The sequence below is a fragment of the Nipponia nippon genome, unplaced genomic scaffold (genome assembly GCF_047370975.1).
Source record: "Nipponia nippon isolate SJK-2023a ecotype South Korea unplaced genomic scaffold, ASM4737097v1 scaffold_3, whole genome shotgun sequence".
Taxonomy (NCBI): Eukaryota; Metazoa; Chordata; class Aves; order Pelecaniformes; family Threskiornithidae; genus Nipponia; species Nipponia nippon.
In genome coordinates this window covers 53,910,242-53,924,329 of record NW_028262347.1, presented here as the reverse complement: position 1 = coordinate 53,924,329, position 14,088 = coordinate 53,910,242, and the positions used below count along the sequence as shown (strand labels likewise).

The following is a 14,088-nucleotide window of genomic DNA, read 5'->3' as shown; positions in this document are numbered from 1 at the left end:
TATGTAAGAAATTCCATGTTTCTTTGCGTGTATATTCAACTGTAACATATACTTCGTATATATAGCTACATATTAATCAAATTCAGGTTAATATATATATAAAAAATAATATATTTCTCAAAAAGTTTATAGTTTTCACATTTTCATATCAACCTATATATAAAGCATCAGGTTCCAGAAGTACCCATTATGTAAGTAACTTATATAAGTAATGTAATTGTTGATGTACCTAATACCTGGCAACGTTTCCTGTTGAATAAAAGCAAGTACTCTGACTCGGAAAGAAAGATTAAAAATAATATATCTAAAAGCTGCAATTCTTGGTCAGAGTTGAGGCTGTTTATTAAGTGAATTCTGTGATTTCTTTTAACCCAGTATTGAGGAGTCTTTCCCTTAGTAAGAGTCTGTTCATATCCCTTTGCGGGGCCCTGCATGAACACAAATTTCAGCAGCATTCGATAATAACATAGAAAAAAATCTACATGGTTAAAGATTACTTTGGCTGATGTTACTGAAGGTTACCCATAGCCCTGCTTCCACCTCTGCTTTAATCTGGTAAGAATAATTCACTAGGCCATCATGTGGCCATTGTAAGATTTAAGATGTCCTTGAATTAATTATTTTCTTGCTTTTAAGTTATTGTAATTGTTTTCATTAGACGAGTCCTACATAGCCACATTTTGATACCTTATTTGCGTTTAGAAATGCTTGTTTTTCATTTGTTTTGAATAGGTCTGATAACTGAGCAGGACTGTTCCTAAGAAATTGTTTCCATATCTACAAGGAAAAGCTTTCAGAATACATCTTCTTAGAAATAACCGATGTGTACTAGCTAGAGTAAAAATGTGTATCCATATGAATTATTTATTGTGGTTTGGCCCCCATTTCCCTGTGATTCGTTGCATATGCACTGTTGTGCATTGATGGGAAGGTATTCTCCCAGGCAATGCTCCACAGTCACTGTCTCGCAGAACAAATATAGGAACCTACCGGGATTCTGCAGTTTGGGGTGACACCAAGCTGTTTTCAGGACTCCTCCAGTGTTAAGCTACCACCATTTCAAATGGCTGCCAAGCTGTATGGAAGAAATGCGGCAGAGATCAACAGTGGAGTGTCCTGAGAAGGGATTAGAAAGAGACATGATGGTGGTGTACCAATACTGGAGGAAAAGGAGGAGGTGGAGACTGAGTAATTCCCGTGCCTGGTTGGGATGAGGAGTAATTATGTTGGAACTTCAGGATGGTGAAGTTTGCAAAGCATCTGTATGGACTGCAGTCTGAATATTCAGCAACAAAAAACCAATACAGCAGCACCTCTGCATGTGGACATGTGTAACCATTAGTGTCTCAGTGCTTGCCAGCAATCCAGTTGGCTTGCTGCTCACTGGGTTGATGCTGGTCTACTAGTGTGTGCTGGAAATATGTATTATGTGTGTGTACTTCAAGATTTGGAAAGTTCATGATCCTGAGTTGTGCTGAAAGCAGTGGCTGAACATGTGTGCCTATATTTCAGACTGAAAGTCAGGCTTCATAAATAGAAAAAAATATTTTTTTCAAGCTTCTGCAAAGCTTTATTGATTACTATGGAAAGTTCGCAGGTATTAATGCAGAATGATACACAATAGTTGATGACAGGTTTTTTTAGCCTTATTTACTGCAACAAAAATAAGAATTGCTCATCGGACTGCAAAGGACATTAATGATGTGTCCATTCCTTTTGTCACTCTGGGAGATCCAGACATCTTTCTGCTTCTCTGGCTAATGATGCCTTTTACTGGGCAAATGTGTTGGAGAAAGGAACTGTATGACTGTTCTGAGTAACTGTGGAATAATAATGAAGGGTTTTGTTGGGAAATTGAAGGGCAGGTGGAGGAGTCTTACAAACACTTGGATCAATATTTGCTGCAAGTGGCAGATGTTCACCATGTCTTGTTTGAAATCCATGAGAGAAGGACAAGGTGTCCATGCTGCTCAGGGAAACAGGATGAGGGATTTGTCCTGCTCTTTCTTAAATGAGAGAACACAGTGGTGAAAAATGAATGTGTTATAGCCAAAGATATGAAAGAGATGCATCTTTGTTAATGTTTTTGCCTTATTAGGGGAAAATGAGAACCTTAGTGGGATGCCTCAGCCAATTTTTTCGTGATAATCTTTACTTACTCAGCATAACTCTGGCACAGCACACGTTATCTACTAAGTGCACCTATCTGCAAATGAAAGCAGAAATCACTCCTGTTTTCTGGAAAGGGTGCAGTGGGGACCTCCAGGAAGCTACCACTACTCTTGTTAACCTCCAGGTGTACTTGAGGTAGTGGTATGAGCCCTAATATTCTTCATGTCCTAATATTCTTCAGAGGTCTGCTTCCTTCTGCACAATTTACAGCAAATCTTCCTGTACATTGTTTTCCTTGTCCCAAACTCCTCTGAATCTGGGCACTCGTGTGAAAGTTAACACAAGTTGGCACAAGCATCCTTCCAGCTCTTTTTTTGCCTTCTGGCTCCTCTGCTGCAATCCATTCACAGAATCCTTGGACTTCTCCTTCCTATCCTCCTTTTCTTTTTTGAAACATTTTTTATGCATCAAGCATCTTACAAGGCTCATGTTCCTTATCATAATGGTGCCTCGGTTGCCAGAGACAAATTGCAAATATTTGTCATTTCTACACTGAACTCAGCACCAATTATAATAGATTTCTTTTTTTTTTTTTCTCAATTTTGGAATGTCATTGCCATCTGTTTCTCCAGTCTGGGCTTCCCTAGGAAATGGATGTTCCCAGGGAACCCAGTAGTGTGTAATAAAATAAGTTGCCTCCCACTCTACATCTCCTTTCCATAGAAATCCTGTGCTGGTGTTGGAATGGGAAGGAGGGAAGAAGATGCTGGGCTAATGCGAAATGAATAGTAACAGGATTCAAGTTTGCAGTTCTATGTGCACCTCTGTAGCAATGTTACCTTGAAGTGTGTTTCCAAGAGATGAGGAAAAGTCTTACTGAAAAAGGCAATGGATAAATCAGAAAGATATGCAGCATTGCACAGAAGGGTACTGAAATATATTCAAGTGCAGAAGTGAGAGAGAGACACCATGCAGATAAGCAACCAAGAAGGCTGCATTGCTTTGCTCTGTGCATAGTAAAATGGAGTGCAGTCTTTGCCTTAAGATCTCCTATAACACACATAGGTCAGCATCATGTGCACTAGAAGGGAACAGACTTTAGAGCAATTGGCCTGAATCCAAGAATTTTATATTGCTAAAGATTTGATTATAAGTGTCTTATAATCTCAGCATTTTTAAATGTTTAATTTTGGTAATTTGTCTCATAAAATGTGAAAGGAGCTAAAGAGTGCTGAACAAACTATAAGCCAAAGTATATTTGCTATTGCTTTTTTTCTGCATCCGCTGTTGCAATAAATATGCCTGCCCTGCAATCCGTATTCCCTTTAACTCATGCGGTGCTGCCATGTTATGTGAGTGGCAGGAAGAGTAGCAGCGAGCCCAGATGCATAGTCAAGCAGTGCGAGGTGGGGACAGAAGCTTGAGTTCTTGTTTGTGGAGCACCACAATGACCACACTAGGGAAGGCGGTGCCAAATGGATGGAAAGAAGCTCATGGTTCATACACCTCACTTCCACCACCGGTGATGGCATCCAGATACTACCTGGTTTAGAGATGCAGAGCTACAGTACAGTACAGGACATGATAGGAGTGTTTCCCTCTGCAGCATTTTCAAGCTGACTGTCTATCTGGATTTCAAACAGCATTTTTGTAACCTCAGTCTTTGCATTTCAGTTTAGTGGTTTGAAAAAATATATTAGCTCTACAGCTCCCTATTTGAAGTGACATCATTTGACAGCTGTGGTAAAGCACCTGGGTACCTTACAATACTGGGTTTCAGTGGTGACTTCCCATGGATAAATCTTTCACAGCTCACCCTATTCTGGACTGTTAGAAGTCCTGGAGGTCCTGTTCAGATCCCTTGTGCTCTTTTAGACCAGCCAGCATTATTTTGCTTTATGGTGGCACTGGTCCATTTCTCAGGAATCTCTCTCTTGTGTTCAGTTTGGCCAACACTCACAAACCCTAATATTTGAGGCAGTGTCATAGAGTTGGGGCTGCATGTGCTACACACAACCCATGAGACAATATCAGGGGAGGAAAAGAGGCACTGCTCTAAAAAAATGTGTGAATCGGGGGGGACGCACACGCTGGAATTGCAAAGGAAGCCATCAGCATTCAGCGAGAGTGATAACATACCTAATCCAGATGATCTTGCAACAGAAGAGGGCAGTCAGGGGCCAGACAGCAAATAAACCTCATCACATAATACAATGAGGGAAAATCATTCAAAGACGGACAGAATCCTCTCATGAGCCTGATGCAGCTCATAGCTGAAGGCCGTGGGCTGGTGAGCCTGGGTTTCATTCATGCAAAAAGAAAGCCTAGACACTTTAAAACAATCTTTGTGAATGCACTCAAGTCAACTCATCTAAAATATTTGAAGTAACATCCCTGTGTAGACAGGACTTCATTATGTTACTTGTTATTGTTTTCAGGGAGTTGTCACCTGCTCTTTAAAGCACAACATATATTACGAGAATGATTGCTCATTATTGTTGTATTCCTTAATTGCCTTCTATATTAGTGTGTTCAAAGGAATGCATTTTTTCTCTTCTGCCCTTCTCTGCCTGCATCCGACAGCACTCAGCATTTTCCGCAGAGCTCAAAATTGCTCACATTCTTATAAAAACGCCTCAGCCGTTTGGGATTTGCTGAGATGAAATAAAAAGTGCACGACTTGAGAAAATGCAATACTTGATCCTGCGTATTGATTCCATGGCCGCCGTACAAACAGGAACTGCTAGTTACAAGAATTTCCACTGACTTTATCGGCGTTGGAGCTCGTGTTCTGCATAGGCCAGGTGTGACGGAAGCTCACCTGTCAAGAAAGTATGACGTTGCGTTAAAGGGCTGGGGTGAACTTTGATGCTTGTAAATATATTGCACCAGCCAAGCTCCAGCTGCAACCTTTCAGTTTTCCAGGCAGATCTACTTCCTTTTGCCAAAGGAATGTGAGCTACTGCAGCTAATTTTATGCTATATAAATAATGCCAATAGAGAGACAAGCCTGAAATTAGATAGGTTAGATAGGCAAAATAATAGATTATATAGGGAAGTTGAAGCATGCGTTAATCAGAAATATGTGTATGTTCCTTAAGGACCTGCAGGAACCTGACTGTAATGATGACAAATGAGAGATCCCAGAATAATAAGATCAGTCTTGCATATAGGCAGCACCATAACTGAGACTCTGTATGACATAGATGCGCTTGTTGTACAGAGAAATTGGGCCCTTATATTCTGATAGAGAACATTTCCTCTTCTTAACAGCCTGTGCTTGACACGCTGACAGAGCGAAGGTTGTGCTGTGTGCCTTGCGCTGCTTTGCTCTCTTTCCCCTTCATCTTCCCTCCAGCACCCTGCAGCATGACGGGGCCAGGCTGAGGGCCACTGAGGGCGGGGATCACATCCAGGGGGAGCAGAGACCAGGCTGGTGTCTCGACCATATTGTATAGGTTAACCAAGACACCTAAAGAATGGTAGATATATTTCTATTTTAATGTATTTTTTTATTCTTTCATATGCATTTTAAAATTTTACTGTGTTTTCTCCTGCAACATTTTATAATCATTGGCACATTACTGCATGAACAGGAGAATTTCCTGCTAACAGGCCAGACGTAGAATTAAAGTCCTGGGTAGACCTAATTTGTTTTACTTCTAATAATCTAGCACTTGTTTTTTTAAGGAATGATGAATTGTCGCTGATTCTTAAATAGGTTATTTTAAACTGTAGCCAGTCAGCCTCTGATAGGAGCCATATTTTGCTAAACCATGTAAATGATGTGCTGATTTTTACTTTAACTTACTTTCATTTTGTTTTCTTCTCCTTCCTCTCTTTGTATTGGTATCGCACCTGGGAAATGAAAATGGCATTTTGCATGGAAAGCTTCAGCACAGATGTGCCACCAGCACTTCCACTGATAGCGTACTGTGCCACGCTTGCCTGAAGTGCTTATAATTTGTTTTATGCAAACTCACTGCATGCTGGGCTTTAAAATGTACCGCACAGTTGTTGGATTGACATGGGGAGAAGGAAGAATATGCTGAGTTTTTTGTGTGGTTTTAGTCTGTGCCTAGCTGTATTTCTCCTAACGAGTAAATAAAACAGTGTAATGTCTAAAAGCCACAACTTCTGAAACTTCTAGGTGTTTTCTATTTGTACAGGATCCCATGATAGTAGCCTGATTTCCAAAACAGGTGAGCATTTGCAACTTCTCCTGAGGTCAATGAAAACTCATCTCCTCTGAAAGACAGTTCCATTCTGCAAGTTTCCCCCACAGGATTTCCATGATGAATATTACACCTACACTGTGGAAAACACTGGGTACAGTATTATGACACAAAAAAACGGATTGGGCACCCACCAGGTTCTACCAACTGTATCCAGAATCTTCCATGTTTAATCTCTTGGGTGTATTATGTTGGAGTAAATTTTGAAAAGACTTCAGGGTAAAGCTATGACTAAGCAGAATAGTAGGTTATGAAGAATCTCCTGAGAGAAGAGAGTAGGGAATGTACCATGGAGTACGATGCACAGGGTGACGCCTGACAGTAGGTTCTGCCATAAGCATGTGGACAGCTTCGTTGTCCTTCAGAGGCAACACATTCATCCAACTGACATGGTGGGCCATCACTTTCTTCACTCTCCAGTGCAGAAGCAGCAGAGTAAGAGTGTTAAGATTAGGTGGGCAGCCAGCTACTTCCCACTTGGGTAAAAAGACTTTGCTAAGATCAGGGGTGAGAGGGAAGCGAGTTGCTGGTTGCTTGCTTCTTCACTCCTCCTCTTTGCAGGTAGGAATCTAGACACTGGACTTTCTTCCTTCTGAGTAATATATACCTTTCCTCATTCTTCTGAGCAGCATATGCCTTGACTCATTGCAGGCCTACTTCAAAGGCACAGAAGTTAGAGGGAGCACTCTCAGACCTTTTCTCACTAGAGTGAAGTCATACGTTCTTACCTCAGGACAGGTAAACAGTAAGTAGTCTCAGCTGAGATCTTAGTAAAGACAAGGGAGTTATCTTTTCATCTTCAAGATCTAGTTAAAATCCAAGCTTCTTATCCAAGCTTATCTCAATTTAGTAATGTAAGTGAAAATACCCCTGTGGATTTTATTTAAAAATAGTTAAATAGGTACAGTATCTATTTATTGAGTTATGGCTATTTTAATGAAAAGTAAAAAGAGCAGAAACAAAGAGTAAAGGACACAAAATGTAAAGTAAAACTGCTGAAAGAATAACAGTGGTTCTGTTGTACTCCTAGACAAAGGAGACTGTGATGGCCTAATTGAGTTTTATTAGGCATTGCTTTCTAATTGTTGATGTGACTGAACAATCAAAACTGTAAAAGGCGCTTGGCTAATATTCCAAGTAGTGCAATTCCTTAAGAAAACTTAGCTATGACACAGCATTCACCTTTAATTGGTACCTTTCATCTCAGATAACCGAGGAATTAAGAGGATAAATAGAACGACCCTAGGTTTTCATGGCTCATTTGCATCTTGTATAGACCTTTAAAGTTTAGTATCATTTTATGTCCTCCTTATATTCAGGCAAAACAGCTATGCATGTCATGAAGCAACTGGTTCATGAGAGAAGTCTCCAAGAAATTCCACACACAAAAGTTCTAAAGAATGGTAGCTCTAAGCCTTCTTTTTAGGAAGTGCTCAAGCTTTTGCACTTGTGAAATTTAAGCAGTTGTTTTAAATAAAAGCCCTAAAAGCAAGCCCTGGCTGTTCAGTCTGCAGAGGGCTGGCAACTGCTGTGGAGCAGATTGACAGCACAATTACCTGTGAGGTGTGCCCCACTGGGAAAAGTTGAGCTGGGGCAGTTTGTTCATGTCACAGCATGTGACAAAAGGTTACCAGAAAGGTGATTACTCCTGTCCTACCACAGTAGCCCTTGTGTCAATTGGCTCTAGCAGTGGCAGCCAGGCTTCCCATTGAAGAGCTTCCTACTATGATATGGCTGACTGCAGCTGTGATTTGGGTGAGAGAAGGATGTGGGCAGAGAAGCATCACGTGAGTAAGAATATACGCTGCCCTGGGTGACACTAGCTGTGTGTGTCCTTACTGTCCCCTTATTTTTTCCCCTTAATTTTAAATATCAACAATTAATACTATCCCCTTTATCGTCTCTAAGTCTGTATTTGCACAATATTTGAAGAGGAGGTAAGCTGTTTATGAACAGGGAGCCCTAGCAATGAGGAAGGCTGTTAGGTCTAGAGGGAGGCTAACTCCTCAAAAAGTCCTTTTTCTGGTGTTATGCATGAAAGTTGGTGTGAGGTAAGACTTGGAGTTGGATCATTATTTTACAAAGCCATGAATAGAGAGAAAAGACACAGAACTTTCAGACAAGAAATCAGTTTATTGAGAGCACTGGGGCTATATGACTCACTGATTTATCTGAGTAGGCAAACAAACAAGAAAGTATTAAAAGAGTGGCTCTGATCAATACAAATAAAAAGATGTTTTTGTTCTTGCTGAGAACAGAAAAAAATTCCACCCTTAGAATACAGATTGCTTTGGTTTGGAATACCTGTACGGAAAAAAGGGTTGTGGCTGGTCAGGTTGACAGAGCTGGTGGAAGTGGTGTCCCCTCTCATGTATGGCTCAGGCTTTCAAGAACTCTCCAAAGTAGTAGAGGCTTAGGCTATATTTCTTCATGACTTAGGCAGAAAGTGAATTAGTATTTGAGTCTCACATTACTTGAGCAAAAGCTCTAGGCAGTTGAGGGCCTTGGATTGTGCTTCCTTCAATTCTTTTGGTTGATGCTGATGCTTTTGTCCAAAAGACTTAATCACTGAGAAATCGCAGGAGAAACACTCTTTACCTGGTGGTCAGATTAGTCGTTTGAATGGTGGGATTATCTCTACCCTGCTCCCTGGCAGGTTCCAGTTCCATATCAGGTGAAAGTTTAATTATTTTTGCAAAATGAAGTGGCACTAATGAGAGACTGAGGGCATACAATGCCAAAGTCCCCTCCAACCTTCATGGGAGGTAGGAGATGTATGTTAAGCTGGGGGATGTGTGTGTGTAACTTAGCAAGCCTCTCACAACGTGAACAAGTGATCTGAACTCCTCCAGTGAAAGGGAGGCATTAATCTTTCCTATAATGCTGTTTGGATCTCACCTCAAAATCGACACTAGAATTTCTGAGAAGTTCTGGGAAATAACACCTTAAAACACATTTACCATCTGCCAGCATAAAACAAAGTCAAACTAAGCCACCCAAAAGGCACAATCAAATCTTCATTAAAAATAAGGCCACCTCATTTTTAGGGGTTTCTCATAGCTTAGTGTCCTTGTGTAGTTACAGTCTAAATATACCTGCAAGCAAACCTTTCCCTCAGTGTCTCAGAATGAGTCAGTACCTCAAGCTTCTCCTGGGCTGGACCTCACCGCAGCTTCTTGTTTCTGCAGACATAGTGTGCATTAAATAAGACTGGGAGTGATGCATAAGAAAAACAAAATTATATTATTAATAGGCAGATGCCTAGGAATGCAGCCGAGTGACACATTCTGAGTGTTATTTCCAAGCAAATATTGATTGTCGCTTGTAAAGAGATAGCACAAGATGTAAAGCTATCCTGAGAACATAATTTACTGCTGTCTACTTCAATAGAACTGGTACGACCCTTTATGCAGATATCAACCCTAATGATGAATGTGGGTCGCTACTTTTTTTCTGCATGTTCTTGACCTTTGAAGTGCTGTTCTTCAAATCAGTATTTCTTATATGCATGCTTTCAATAGGTTATTAACTTTGGAATGAACTATTCTCCTAGGTATGCTTTGTTATAATTCCACTAAAGTTAATCTACAATACTAGTAGTTTTGGCTTGCAGAAGCACCTAAAGGATTACCATTCCACCATGTTGGACATCTACAGACACACACAATTAACTCTGAGAATTTTGTCTTCTCCATTGGTTAAATCTCATTTTATCTGAAAGTTCAGATTAGCTGACCAGGTGTTTTTCAGCACTACATTTCAAAGATGGAGATTTAGCTTTGTCTGATTTAGAATAGGAATGTTCTTGAATGATGAGGGAAATACATTTTGACCATCTGACACCATCTAGAAGAAAAGTATGAGAGTTATATGTGCCAAGCAGCTCAGAAACCTGGGCATAAGATAAAGGTTTTCCACTATTCTCCTCTTAAGCACTCAAACAACTGAATGAGCATAAGCCATAAACTCCAGCCTTGATCACTCAAGCACATAATATAGTTTAGTGCTCCAATGTCTAAGGTGTCACCTTGGTAGGAGTTATTTAACATGGTCTCAACAATTGCCCCATTAATTGCGAACAGCTAATACTGCTTCTCATCATCCTTCCGCAGCACAGTCATAACCAAATAAAGCAGGAGGAGCCTTTAATAGACATGTGACTTCCAGTGAAATATTTTGACACCAGAGACAATTAATACAGTTGCCTATTCCAGAAATTGGATTTGTTCAGTTCATGTCCTTCATATTCTTGCTCCTGAGGATAATTCTTCCTGATTCTCAGGAAACTTTGACAAAACAAAAATGGACTGGAGCAGAAAGCAAATCCTTTCTTATGCTACCTATTTAATCACGGCTTTCCTTCAAATAAGCTATCTCAGAGCATCAGGCCAGAGAAAGTATTTCAGTAATTGACTGTCAAAAGTATGCAAGCCAAATTCTGCACACATCTTTGGTGTACAGGACCTTCTCATCTTGGACCCAGAGATCTCCAAAGAAGTGGACAGCACTGGGAAAATAATTAACAAAATAGTAGTATAATTTGTGAAGCAATTTCACGTTGCAGCAGAGATGGCATTGTGAGATGCCATTTTTCCTGAGTCTCACTGGTTCCCATATCAAATTCACTCAGTTTGTAAGTATAAAGTAATGATTTTTTTTTTTTACAACTTTGCTCAGATTATGACTGTCAAGATACTTTCTCTCCCGTCTTCCGTATCATCTCCACTTACAAAAACCCTGTGCTTTACATTACTAGCAGACATTTTTGTGCAACTTTACACACCTTCAGTGTTGTCCAAGTGAACTCATTACACTTCTGTAGCTTTACACCTATTCCAGCACAGCCATTCTCTGATGAGAACCCAAAAGGATGCAATAAGTGTATAACTCAGCCTGCAGAATATATACAATATGCTTCGTAAAGATCTCACTGTGAATTTCAGGACAAAGTCTGAATTTGTGGCACTGGCAACTAGCAAAAACATCAACCATCTGTAAATCTGATACGGAAATCACTGAACAGAATGAGTATCAATAAGGCAGTTGATGTGCCAACACTGCTGCTTACTATATCAAATATCTTCACTTTGCTCGTACTTTGTCTTTCCATCATTTCCCCTGTTGTATGTTTCTCCACTTCTTGTTGTCAATTACTAGCAGCTACATCATTACAATAATCAGATTATCTCCCGGGCTAGTAACTGCCTCGTTCCCTTCAGAAGCTGAATGGAGAAATTATTACAAAAAAGAAAAGCTATTCTTCATTCCAGGATAGAGAAGAAAGAATAACAAGACAGATAGCTCTAAGCGCCCCAAAGCAGGAATTGGGAAAAAATTAACTCATGGAAAAAATTAACATTGCACGGCCAAGAACAGTATTTTCATTTTACCTCTGAAGCCTTAGCAGGGATCATAAAGACTCAATTGTCAAGCAGGAAAATTACTGATACTGTTCATCAAGGCATTCATTTCTGGTCAGATGCCTATAGTTAATAATTGTCCTCACCTACACAGGAAGGGCAGCACTTGCCATTGTTCAGCTCCTCTCCCCCTGCTCCCAGACCCCAAGGAAGGTATTCATATAACTTTGAAAACATTTAGTTCTTTGTTGCCTTGGACTAGATAAACCACTTACCCAAGCTAGCAACAACCTCACGCAGTTTCTCTGATGAGCTTAGATACCATGGTGACAGTAGAAATATCTAGGATGGAAGACAGAGAAATTACAATTTTGTTGACAATTGCTGCAGGGAAAGGTCTTAGACTTTCTTCTAAGATTTGATGCTGAGCTAACTATCTCGAGGTATAAAACACACTTTTTGCAACAAAGACAGGATTATAGCAAGCTAAGAAGTTTTCAGGAAAATTAGCTGGCATAGTAAGAGAATTCAGGGTTTTTTACTCTGCCAACTTAATGTAACCCAAAAACACATTCTTTTTCTCTGTTCAGATGGGGCCAGGCTAAAGATCCAGTCAATCGGCATTCCAGGCCTGCTGTGAAATGTTATACCCATTTTTACAGACCAGTAAGCTGAGATGCACAGAGTTTGTGTCAGTCAAAATAAGGGTTCAAAGATGTTTTATGGTCTAATCAGTAGCCAGAAATGCTTTTGACTTTTTAAGTAAAGAGGCATATTTCACAATGTAAAGACTGATCTATTTATGTAGATGCACTTCTACAAGGCATCTTTTTCAGCTGCAATGCAGAAAAGCCTGTTAATTTTCATTTTACTCCATCACGCAGGATGTGATCACAATGACACGCAAGATTAAAGGTAGGAAGTTAAGCATGGCCTCTTGGGCATTTGAATAACACTTTTTTATTGCTAATAATTATTCTTCCTGATCATAATGAAATGTAAAGAAAATAAATTATAATATCATCATCGTTATCTTTGTATCTTGATGTGTGATTTGGCTATGAACCACAGTGACTAAATTTAGTATTATTAAAATTAAGAATGTCACACCTGTAGTACATCACAAGCCACCTAGAAGTTCCAGTCAAAGAGCAGGTTCCCATTGTGCCGTTCATTTTAATTATTACTAGTAGTTATTTCCGCCTACAGAAAATAACATCTCTTACATGAAGGTCTCGCACTGCACAAGCAGAATTCGCTACCCTACAGGTGATCTGGGACCTCCTTTCCCTGGAATCCAGAGGAATTAATTTCCATCCCAGGTATTTAGTGTCAGCCTACCTTTGATACTTCACAGATTTCTGTCTTCTAATTAAGGATGAAAGAAGCCGGTGTCCCTCACTGAACCCAGCTGTATTGGAGAACTTGCTGAGAGCTATTGTCACGAAGAGGAATGAGGTATTCTTTTCCTATAGTGACTTGGCAAAAATAGTCTACCAAACCAGCCAGTGATCCCGGGTAAACAATAAGATCCTAAATTAAAGGACAGCAAATAAAGCGAGAATAAGCAAAGAATTCATGGACTTGACTACTCATCAAAGCATGGATGGACGCAGTTATGCCAATATAAATATGTGCAGAATGCATGGTATGGTGTATCTAGATACCTCTCTTACTTCTTCCATACTAGGAGCTGTATTGTCACAGCTATTTTGCATTAAAATATCACATTGCTGACAGAGAAAGAGTATAATAAATGCTGTGCAGCTGGAGCTAAATGTGGTATTTTTCTTCTGAAGTTCAACTGCCCAGTGACCTACCCCATGCCATCCACTCTTTTCAGGGTGTTTTTTTTTCCTTCGTGTTGCTATGTGACCATTGGCCAATTGGCAAGGAGAGGAAAGAATTATCTGGAAATTTAAAATACTAGATCTGCAGTGGTTAGAAAGGATTTTTTCCTCCAACAGAGATTAAAAAAAAGCGTGTGCAATCTGGCTGCATCTGAATGCCAAAAGAAATATGACAGCTCTTAATGCCTGGGAAAGGCTTTTTAAAAAAAAATTATTCGTTTACTTATTTCTCTCTCTCTTTTTTTTTTTTTTTTCCTGAAGTCTTGTTTCTTAAGGAAACAAGGCTTAGGAAATCACACTCTGTCCGCGAAACTTTTTTAGTAACTTTTGAACCTGTTGCAATTCCTGAACCAATTCCAACCTAATCTGATCAAGGGCTAAAGGGCTTAAAAACTTACGTCCTCACAAACTTTGTGAAAATCAGGGAATGCATAAAGGAAAAAGATCAAAATTAGGATCCCTGTGGTTGGAGAAGCTGAAGCAAAACCTCAAGCAATCCTTTAGGTTCGCTGTGGCCAAGTGATCAGCATA

General features: G+C 39.9%; 1 protein-coding gene across 2 annotated transcripts in view; it reads right to left on the bottom strand.

Annotated features, from left to right (window-relative positions):
- The window catches only part of CNOT4 (CCR4-NOT transcription complex subunit 4), a 102,455-nt gene that overhangs the window by 86,705 nt on the left and 1,662 nt on the right, over positions 1-14,088 (bottom strand). The window contains exons 3-7 of one of the 2 annotated variants that reach the window (XM_087766163.1): positions 13,049-13,240; positions 11,983-12,049; positions 5,924-5,970; positions 4,252-4,933; positions 991-1,116 (exon numbers count right to left, since the gene is read on the bottom strand). The gene's annotated coding sequence lies outside the window, so the exon portion shown is untranslated. The remainder of the gene's footprint in view (positions 1-990; positions 1,117-4,251; positions 4,934-5,923; positions 5,971-11,982; positions 12,050-13,048; positions 13,241-14,088) is intronic. The other variant, XM_087766164.1, reaches the window with a different exon arrangement.